This window comes from Labrus mixtus, chromosome 18 (assembly GCF_963584025.1).
Source record: "Labrus mixtus chromosome 18, fLabMix1.1, whole genome shotgun sequence".
Taxonomy (NCBI): domain Eukaryota; kingdom Metazoa; phylum Chordata; class Actinopteri; order Labriformes; family Labridae; genus Labrus; species Labrus mixtus.
The window spans coordinates 661,479-673,742 of NC_083629.1; positions in this window are offsets into that span (position 1 = coordinate 661,479).

Sequence of the window (12,264 nt, forward strand, 5' to 3'; positions counted from 1 at the left end):
GGGGCTATGAGCTCCAGCTCCAACTCATCCGTCTGCACCCGCTTTCCCAGCCTGACACTTGAGGTCTTGTTGAGCGGTAGCTTTGCTAAGTTGGCTACCCGGCTACCGGCACCGTTGCCCAGCTTGAGTAGGCTACGGGACTTCCGTCTGCCAGGATTTTGAACTTGTCAGGCCCGGGGCAGAGGGCTCTCTGTGGATGAAGTGTCAGTGTTTGATGACAGGGAGAATGTTAAACTGTAGCAAAGAGATGAGTAGCAAGTTCAACCCGGAAAGCACAAAGTGTCAGGCTGGTAAATATGTCCTATCACAGGGGTATTCAGTGGGAGGAATGTGGAAAATAATGGAGCTTATAGACTTAGTGTATACTAGGTCTGATGTTTCTTCTTTGATGAGGGTAACTGTATAAGTGGGACAAAGTTAACTGTCACCTGTGTCCAGTTACTAAAGGTCAATGTGGGACCAAAACAGAAGAGTTGCTTCACAGAACAGCTGGGGGTCCATAGCTAATGTGTGAATGCAAACAGATGCATTTTTCACGGACTTTACCCGGAGTTTCTCCTCCAGACCCCTAGTATTTTATCCGTATTAGTATTTATGTCTGAACGTGGCAGCATATACTCCGGAGATTTCACCTCGAGCCAATAGAAAGAGAATGACGTTTATATAGTGACTGTTTAAAGTGTCTGCACGCGACCTCTACGATCTCCGTGCACGTAATTAAACGTCTGCATTCTGTTTTCTGTTCATCAGTATGTTGTTCTCCTCTCTTTTGTGGATGTTGTCATTCCATTGGATTACACATAGCATTGATAGAAAGGCTTCTCATGGACAACCAGCACTGATCAATAGTCAAATCATTATTCTGTCGACACAGATCCAACTTTAGAACAGAGGTGGATAATGTTGACTTTAAGATAAGCTTATCTGGATTTAAGTGCCATGTTGAAAACAGGTCAAACTTTAACCCTGATTTTTTAAAGATTTTTGCGCCTTTATTGGAGAGACAGGACAGTGGATAGAGTCGGAAATCAGGGAGAGAGAGAATGACATGTGGGAAAAGGAGCCACAGGTTGGACTTGAACCTTGGCTGGCCGCTCGGAGACACATGCACAAACCACTGCGCCACCAGCACCCCAGATTTTTTTATTTTAAAAGAAGGATTTTATTTCAACCCTGCTACCTTAACCTGCTTTTACATCAAGAGTTTATGGAAAACAGCTGCAGTGACCAAATTAGTTTAAATGATTCCTATGATTTCAGTGTCAGTTTCCATACAAACCTGCAATTATTTTTGGACAGAGCACTTGGGTTTGATGTTTTATTTTGAAAGTTTTCATGGGAAGTGCCATTCATGTTTTTTGCTGCCTTGCTGCTGCATAGGGAACCCAGTCTTCCAAATGAATCCGTCTTCTACCAGTAGGCAGGAGAGCTCAGCATGTGGCAAAAACAGGAGACGAGTGCCTGAGGGATCTATTTTATTTCCTCCTCAACCTCACCCCTTTTTTCATGTTTTTCTCTCAATCTGCACTGTGTGGCTTTAATTCAAGATCGGCTTTCATCCAATCCCCATGCCCCATATATTTCCCTTATTTAAATCACCAGTGACATATACTTCCCTGTAACTAAGTCACAGGGGACCCCAGACTCACATGTAGCATAATGAAGATGTGAAATGTGTGTCAGATTTTCTTCTTTACACATCTATCCTTGTGAGGACCAAATGTCCTCATTAAGACATCAAGGGGAGAAAAAAAGAAATCCTCGTAATTAGGAAAGTTTTCATGTTTTGACATATTGTTTTTGGGAGAATTAGGATCATGGGGAAACATTTGATTTATGTTGGGGTTATGATTAGGGAGATTAGGTTAGGCAGGAGTTGTGTTTTAATGCAACTGTAAATCTTAAAGGGAGGGTCAGTTAATTATAAGGCTGAATGTAAGTACGACATTAGCAGTGCAGAGCAATGAAATAGTATGGCAAGCCCTTTTAACATTAAAACAGTCTGGCTGACAAGTAGCAATTTAGTTTTCACTAGTGGAAATTACATTTTGACATGTTGAAATGTTAATTCAAGATATCTGTAAAACCATTTTTACACGTTACAAATATATTTCTACATGTAGAAACTGATTTGCAGATATCTTTAATTGAATTACAGATATCAGTAATTACTTTTTCACTAGTAAGAATAATTATTACAGATATCTACAATTTAATTTCCACATGTTGAATAGGGATTGTTACTAGTGGAAATGTAATTTCCCATTTCAGATATCAATAATTGCAGTTTCGGATATGTGGGCGTGACGGGCCATCATATTAGTAGTGTACCATACAGCCATTGGTCGACTTTTAAATAGTTCATGAATATTCAACAAATCTTAAAGAGGTTTGAAAATGCACCGCCATTGGCAGTGACGATCGCAGATGGCAGTGCTATTGGCTCGCGCTGTATGTGTTTTGAAGTGGAAGACCGTTATAGTTTACCTGACATTCGATGGGACAAGCATCTGGTAGGACCAAGGATGTCATTGTTACTCTGCAACAGCTCCTGTCTGGCTCGATTCGCCACATTAAAAATTCTGTCAAATGCAGAAACTGCGGTCTCAGTGTTTCCGTCTCGCTCCATTTTCAATCATCGTCTCCCAACTGTGTACATCAGATTCAGCGCGCTGCGTACGTGCGCGTAACAGGAGTGGAGTTGCCCAATGAACCAATCCTGAGAAGGCATCAGAGGCTGTAAATTAACATACTAATTTCGGATATGTGGTGTGTGATATGTCGTCCGAATTACCATATTCAATTTGGATATGTAACCTAATTACCATATTCATTTCGGATATGTCTGTACATAATTGAAGATATCTACAATGGCATTTTTACATGTGGAAATTAAATTTTTGATATCAACAATTACATTTTGACTAGTTAAAAAGAAAATTGTAGATATCTCTAATATAATTGTTACACGTAAGAATGTAATTACAGATATCTGGAATTGCATTCCAGATATCTGAAATGCAATTCCAGATATCTGTAATTACATTCTTACATGTAATAATTCCAGGTCAAGATATCAATAATGTAATTTTGACTAGTAAGAATTGCATTTTAGATATCTAGAATTAATTTATGATATCTGTAATGTTAGAATAATTGTAGATATCATAAATGGACTTTGTCACTAGTAAGAATAGAATTGTTGATATCAAGAATTAACATTTTTACTAGTGAGAATTGAGTTGTAGATATCATGAATTGGAATTGCGACATGTCAAAATGTCATTATGGATATGTCGACTTTGAATTACAACATGTAAAAATTGAATTACAGGTATTTGTAATTCAATTTGAATAGAAGTCAATGACACAAGTTGACTAGTTGTAATTAAGTTACAGATATCTACAATGACCATTTCCACTAGTGAAAAATTAATTGTAGGTATCTTTAATTAGAATTGTTACTAGTGAAAATGACATTGTGGATATGTCGGCTTGGAATTCTAACATGTCAAAAAGCAATTATTGATATCTACAATTGCTATTACCGCTAATACTTAAATGTTAAAAGGGCTTGCCATACTAGTAGAAGAAGAATTAGAAGCTGCATTTTACTTCACATCAAATCTGCTAAATCTTGATGGCCAAAAGGGTTTTGTCTCTACCTGTTATTAAACACTTGAAAAGACGAGGAAAATAGAGAAAAAAAAAACAGAAAAACGGTCAGCCTTGGCATAGTGACACTCCTACAGTATGGGGTCTTTGAGGCAGCTCCTTTAGGTGACCATAAGGATCCTCCATGTGACTGAGAGCAGACTTCTTTCAAAGTCTTTTTTTGTCAAGCATGTGAGAATTTGTACAAGTTATAATTCAGTATAAATGTGTTTTTGTGGTTTTGCATTATAAAAAAAAAACTTTAAATACTGGTATCAGTGATATAAATGTAGGCATATCATCTCACTCAACCATTTAGGTGACATATGTGTTTGTTGAAAAATCACAGGTAAAAAAGAAAAAAAAAAGGCAAATTTGGCCAAATGACTAGATGGCGCTGAATAAAGATCCTTTTGGGAGCCAGAAAAGCCTTTTTTTACTGAGCCAAGCCAAAAGATCTATCTCACCAAAAAGAGGCAGAAATCCAAACACTTTAAATCCTGGATTTGGCCTCATCAAACTGTCACACGAGTGGAATGGATCTTCTCTTTAACACTTTGCAAGAAAGCAAAGAAGTACATTGCCCAAACATGAAGACAGTAGGTCACTTCTTACAGCAACTAAAAAACACATTCTGGAAAAATATGGGAAAAGACACTAATGTATCAAAATATATGGACTCATATTTATTTTAGTACTTTAGGTACAGTGTTCTATAAAAAACCTGTTTATAATAGAGGTTGTCATTTTCTTTCAACAGTTGGATTGAGGACTTAATAAGGTCGAAGGAAGGTCCTCACAAGCATAGAAGAACCAAGGAACGTGTGTGTGTGTGTGTGTGTGTGTGTGTGTGTGTGTGTGTGTGTGTGTGTGTGTGTGTGTGTGTGTGTATGTGTGTGTGCTGCTGTGGGGAGGATGGCATATATATTGATTCCACAGTCTTCATTAGGATGTACCTGTGGGGCTCGTGTCTCTATGGGGTTCTGGCTAGACAAGCGAACACTCCTTTTCCCTCCCTGCGGTGAGAGGCTGGTTGGCCACTCCCCTCCTGTGCCTCCTGACACTTTGGACTGAGAAGGAGACTAAAATAGAAACAGTAAAGACAGAACCAGAGACCAAAGAGGAGCAGACACAGTTCTGGCATCTATAACAACCACGCTGAGGAAGAAATAAAGAATGACCTAAAATGTCTAGTGACTGCTCCATTATCCATCAGACTGCTATGACTCGCAAATATGTCCTAATGTCTTTGATGTATTGCTTCTCAGCTTCTGTGTTGTAAAATTTACTGTGATTACAATAACTTTTTATTTACTATGCTCCAAAAAAACATTTCATTTGAGGCACTGAACAATACTGGAACAGCCAAAGTTAAGACACTCCTTTGGTTTAGTTTTCAGATCTGAAATCAGTTTTCAGGAATTTGCAGGAAAACTATTTCTTTGAGTACAAGTTACCGGAAAAATAGTAACAAATCAGTTATTGTTTTTAATACTATTCTGATCACCTTTTCACAATTGCAGGCTCCCTGCCAAAAAGAAGAAGACGTTTTATTTGACTGATTGAAAATAATGACAGAGAGAAGGCTATAAATATAATCAACTTGCATTTTGACATTTGGGTTTGGTAAACAGGATATTTAATTCCACTGTAGTGATACCCCCAAGTGATTCAACACAGAACACCTGACATTTCAATTTGACTTGTTTTTTTCTAATCTAACTAGAAAGGTCAGATGAGGACACTGAATTTACTTTGAGACTGAGGAGGATACACAGCCGAATCTGGATGACAGTAAGTAAAACCTTCTGAAATAGAAGTCACTCTTACAGTCATCCTCATTTCCTCTGAATAAACAGTTCCTTTCTGTTTGCGTCTGGTCTCAGCAGACTCATTATTTGGGAGAGAAAAAAAAGGCATGAAGCTAATTAAGAAGCTAAAAAAAACATCTTGTATATATTTATTTATTGTGATATATGCCATCATTTTAAGTTGTCAAATAGGTGGTTATTAATGTGTGTACTGATTTCCATTACGGACTATTGGAAAAAATAGAAGAATATATTTTAAAAAGATATATAAGTGATACATGGTTCCAAACACTGGATGAGTCTGAATGTATGCCTGTCATTTTATGAGGGTAATAAGCAACATTAAAATCATCAATTCTGAGACAATGACTGTTGAACATAGTTTAAGAAAAAAGGCAGGGAATAAAAAATGTAGTATTTCTTTAGTGAATAAATAAAGCTGATGTAAAACAGCTTGAGGGAAAGTCGGCTGTAGGTCGATCTACAGGATTCTCTTCCACTGTCCCTTAGATACTTCTGTACCTCAGGGTAGCCACTCCAGCATCTGCCTGACATGGTAAGTATCACCTGTCCTCATGTATGGGCTGTGCAGAAAGGCAGAAACAACTGTGACAGAAGGTACACCATTTGGTTTCACCTCCAAATCTAGAAAAAAAAATACAACAATGCCATCTTGACTTCATCATGCCAAAGATTTTATTTGGCCAAATGAGCTCTGGGACACTGCTGGGTGTTTCATGTGAAGTGTCATAATGGTGCACACCATACATGGTTATCTGCTGGTATTAACAGGGAACACTTTGAGCACACCAGTGATGTGGACAGATCTGTTATAGCTCATAGGAACATTCCTTCTCTCGTGGTTACATCTTGTGGAAAGTGTCAATATGCATCACTGACTACATGCATCAAGGCTAAAAGTTGGCAAGTTACATAAAACTTCCCCTGTCAACAAGTCCATCTGCCCTCCATTTATGTAGAGGAGTGTCCCTAGCTGATTCCTGACCCCCTTCCTGCTGGTCTTGTAAGCGACAGGAGGGTTGCATAAGGCTTTCAGTGTTAGGTTGTGTGACAGCTTGCCTTTAATGTAAACAAGCAGCAGCTCCTCTCGGTGATGTGCTCTGCAGGGCTTCTGCTTCTGTCCAGTGGTCCCATTGTGTAGAGCCACTCTAAACGCTCAGGAATGTGATGTCATGCACAAAAGTAAATACAGACCAAATGTCTGGTTTGATTTGGCTTTTTTTTTATTTTTATCTTTATAATATGTCAAAAGTTATTTTACATTTAGAAATTGCTGTAATACAGGAGACTCTTTTTTAGATTTAGATCGAACCATGTGGTCAGCTTCTTCATGAAGAAATATTTTGACATTTTGGTATATATCAATTAATAAAACACCTCCAGATTAGTCAGGAACATGAAGGACCATGAAAACTGAAGATCAGTGTTCATATTTTAAGATGTAACAACACACTGGATATCACACTATTTCAAACAACAGTTAAAGTTAGCATTCAGCCACTTACTGTTATCATTATGATTAGGTAGTAGCTTACAGCTAATATTAAACCCTTTTCACACATATAGAAATCTCCTGAAAAACTCTGGAGATTAGTCTACCCAGAGGTTCTTTAGGCTATGTGTGAACGCAAACAGACGCATTTTTCACAGACTTTACCCGGAGTTTCTCCTCCAGACCCCTAGTATTTTATCCGTATTAGTATTTATGTCTGAACGTGGCAGCATATACTCCGGAGATTTCACCTCGAGCCAATAGAAAGAGAATGACGTTTATATAGTGACTGTCTGAAGTGTCTGCACGCGACCACTACAATCTCCGTGCACGCAATTAAACGTCTGCATTCTGTTTTCTGTTCGTCAGTATGTTGTTCTCCTCTCTTTTGTGGATGTTGTCATTCCATTGGATTACACATAGCATTGATAGAAAGACAAATATTCTCATTATAACATTGTGTAGCGGACTCTGTTGCTTCAGCCGCTACTTCCGTGTTGTTTTTTTACGTCAGCAGCCCTCCTGTGATTATCTAGATATTATCTGGAGTGCATATGTGTAAACTGCTTTACAGTTTCCTAGTTTTACACAACACAGTTGGAAGGGCTTCGTCCCCTATTAACTAATCAATCTATTTATCTATCAATCTTTATTTGTAACGTGCTTATTCATAATCTCAAGACACTATCCTTTGTTAGACTATTATTAAGACCCAACATTAGTCCACCATGAGCGCAGCACCATTCAGCAAGGTAACAGTAGCAGAGGTGACCAAAAACAGTAAAAGGTATTTGACACTGAGCGCTGAAAAAGCTGAACTGCATTGGTTTTGTAAAGAGAATGGGGTGAAGCCAGTGCAAAAAAAAAACGGCATTAGTGGACAAAGGCCCTTACTTTGAGATATGGCCACTTGCTTTTTCACTTTCAATTTTCAATATGACGTACAACCTGGGATACAGCAGTGAATATAAATGGTGACTTTTTAGATATGGTTAATAGTCAGCCAGTGAATTGAATTTATCTCTGAACAGAAACAGTTAGATGTCAAACAATCTGCTTAGGATACTCATCTCATTCACTTGTTGTATCTTGAAAAAAACAATAGTGCTAAAAATTCTCCTCATAAACATTTAAACATGTTCTCTATGTTTTATTAATGGTAGAATTTGCTATGGTCGTACAGCTTAAAATATCTCTTTTGTGCTACCTGTGGTTTGGTTTAGTTCTTCTCTTGCTCATTTTTAAGACTTAGATGCAGGATGTTGGAAGGTAGAAGATAAGTCTCTGGTTTGCATGCAGGAATATTAAGCAATTTATCACTGGCAGAGCACATTGTGAGAAAACAGCAGCTGCAAGTAACAATGCAACATCCATTTCTTTATCCTGTATTGTTGGAGGGGAATTGGTGACTGCCTCTAATAACATGCTGCTGGGTGTTCAACACAAGTAATACAACCATTTTACCACCAATATCCTGTAAATGAGAACACAGACTCAGTGGTCAGAGGATTAGGATTGAGGCCACAGAGCAATGAAAAGGTCATTAATGAAATGACATGAGGGCAAACAGGCTGATCTCATTGGTACAAAGATCATTTTCTGATAACTGGAACATTTAAAGAGTTTGAATATGTTTTAAGAAGAGACAGTGACAGATCTTTTCTTGATAACGCTACATTTCCTTTTCTACTGTAGCAAGGGAGATGAGTGTTTACTTGACTATTCATTATGCTGAGTTATGCTAGTCCCAGGATAATCTTGCAAAATTATTTTCTGTTTACGCCTCAGAGGAGCAATTATACAAAAAACAGAGATCATTCATCGTGAGCATCAAGTTAAATATTTTAATCCCTAATGCTGCACTTGTTTTGAAATAACTGAGAGATACCAACAGTGAGAGAAAGTGACAAGAGGCAAGGTGGGTGTTCGTGGGAGGCTGCACACTAACCACAGTGGTAGAAGTTGACTGCAAAGCACCAGAGGCATTAGCAAAAGGAGGTTAGCATGTTCAGATGTCAAGAAATGTTACCCCATAGTAAATTAATGCAAATTTACTCTATGGTCTGTTCTATTATGATCCCTCCTGTTGATAGCATGGCATGCAAGCTTTTTCTTTCCTCTCTGCCAGAAGGGTGAAACAATAAACTCTCTTAAGTAATGTAGGCCAGTTCTTGTGTGTTTGTGTATCCTCTTTCCAGGTCTCCATGGTGGAGAGGACATTGTGAAGTTCAGAGATAAATAGTTTGATGACATTGGAAAGTTACCTGACAGTCTCACTCTTCATATATGTTCTCAATCTCTCACCAATTTGACATCCTGATTTTCCATTCTTTAATTGTACCTGAAGGGATCCTCAAGACACACCACTCATGCAGATGAGAAAAGGGATACAAGGACAACATGCCCACAAGGAAAAATGAGGGACAAGAGAAGAGGCTGAATCTCCTAGAGAATGAAAATACAGATCCAAAACATCTGGAATGAGGAGGGATAAGATGTCCAGCGCAGAGAAGAAGCCTGATTTGTTTGGAAATAAAGGAAATAAAGAAATCGAGAGAGAGATATGGAAACAGATGGTGGTAAAGATGCTGTATCTTTCAGGAAGCTACAGTGATTGGTATTCTGGCTCTGTTGAGTGAGTCAGATCATTGGCAAAGCCCAGCATAAGAGCTGGCTCTTGGACCTCATTTTAATAGGCTAATTTTACTATTCTGTCTTGTATTAATTATCTAAAGTATGAAAGAAAATAAGATGGAGTCCTGCTCCCATTAGTTAGTTATGAAGTCATTGGAGTTATGATTTAAAGACCTAAACATTATTGACTGTTCTCTAAAACATATCTATTGCTTGTCTATTTTTTTAAAGGCTTTATATGTGACTTTTTGATCCAGCAGATGTCGCCCTTGAGCACCAGCATGAAACCAAAACAACTTGCGGTGCATTGCTGTGTTAGCATGCTAATGCTAGTGATCTTTATTATGCTCGTATCTTCACACTGCATGTAAATTTACCTGAAATGAGCGTGATCTAGAAACACAGTTAAGTAGTGAGTACAGTATGTTATTCTTCTTTTCTCTAGTCCCTCAATTAAACAACTTTTATACTCGAGGGGAGGAGTCAGCCGGCCGTGGTTGGGATAGGAAGCTCTGTATTTAATGATTTACTTTTCTTGTTTGTATTGTGTAAAATGGACAAAGTTTGCTAATACATTCTCCACAGAAACCTTATCAGGCAAAAATGTGTGAAAGTTGATCATTTAAGCGGGACATATTCTGAAAAATCCACTTGTACAGTGTTTCTGAACATATATCTGGGTAACCTGAGTGTCTACTGACCCACAAAATGTGAAATAAACCCATCCAGTCCTTTGTTTGTGGTCTGCATAAGTCTTACAACACAGAGAAAAATGCTCTGTTACAAATGTGCTCTTCTTGTGATGTCACAGTGGGATTCTGGTAAATAAAATCCCCTCCCCTCCTGTGTTGTCTCCGGCAGCCATGTTTTTCCCAGGGGGCACGCTGACGAGTTGCCATGGAAGCTCAAAACTGAACCTGTGTCGGTACAGGTCTGCACACCCCATGGGGTGAGGGGGGGCTCGTTGAATTTAAAGAGACACACACACACCAAAACGGAGCGTTCTGAGAGAGCTGGTTTATACAGGGTCACAAACCTCCTCTGGTGCTTGATTCATGTTATATTTTGACCAAAGCACAGAACAGACGTTTCATTTAGACCACAGGGGACTGTTTGAAAAGGTGGAGAAGGGGTATATTATGTCCTCTTTAATTAATGCAGCCATAAGTCCTTGCCTAATGAAAATCTGGAGGCCTTCCTCAGCACAGAAAGTAGTTGAAGTAACTTTTTAAAAAGTGATCTTAAAGCAGATTTTTCATATCATGTACAACATTCAACCCTATTATTTTAAATTAAGTGATGTTTTTTTCTCTCTCCAATAAATCACTATCAGCAAAGGCATTCACAATCCCTTTTTTTACCCTGAGCTTGGATTGTGAGTGAAACATAACAACATGTTGGTACGGTATACGTCAAGATATTATTCACCTCACTGAACAAACAGAGACAGCTCATTTAATATGTCTACAGGATGCCTCTTGCTCATTTGTCACATATGAGAGATGTGGGGAGTGCACAGCGGGCTTCTTAACCAGACAATTTAATAGAAGTTCATATGCAGATACCATGAAACACCACACAAGGTTATGCTAATTATCTTCAGTTTATGAACCCTGACAGTTATGACCTCACGATGCTCTCAAATGACTGCACAGCACAAATTAATGAGAAGCTAATTCTATTGATTGGAAATCTTCAAGCTGTTTCCAAAGTGCTCGGACTCATTGACTGACCCAATTCTTTTAGCAGCAAGAAGCTTTTGAGATTCTTTCTTAGCTTTCTTTTCCACACTGTGGGTTTTCCATTGTGGCATTTCACAGCCCTGCTGGTTTTTGCTATAGCCATCTAATTGAACCCTGCAATGCAAGGTAAATGTAATTAACTGCAATTACCACCTGGTAAGAGACTGTATGCCATGGGGACTTGGTTGAGAATCAGTGTATTAAAGAAACAGATCACTAAGCAAATGAACAAAATGCATACTAGACAGTTTTTCAATTAGGAAAGGAATGAAAAGGGCAAAGGGGTTTTTAAAACATGACAAAGGACCATGCAACAAAGCAGATTGTTGGGAAATTGCACAGTTGAGAGTTTAATGAGAAGATTGAGATCACTTTCATATTTGTCCTTTAATATGAAGAAACAGCAAAGAGATCATATCTTTACTCTGTGTCCGAAGCTATATGTCCCTAAAAAACATGTTAATCTACAATTTAGCTGGCTGTTTGTGTGTGTAAAACAAATAATATTCAGTGTGTTATTAGAGGTACTAGTTGGCATATATTATGTCAGCTCTGGACACAGCCATGCAGGCTACTTTTCCCACTGCTTCATCTTTGTGCTAAGCTAACTTCCCCTGTCTATAATTTCATGCAGCCTATAATCCAACGAGTGGAACCATCATTAATTTAATCTAACTTTCAGCAACAAAGAATTCTTACTTATTGTTCAGTTATTGTTACAGTGTTAAAGCAGACCCTGACTCAGAAATGTCCTCAAGGGACCAGAAAGCCCTATTAGCTCCTGCAGGATCTAACAGACAGAAGGATGAAAGTTAAGGGCCTCAAAGGTGATCGATAAAATGTTCAAATCAATTCTACGTGGCGTAGGGGATCCAGCAATGTGAAGCTATACCCCAGGGAGACACTGTGT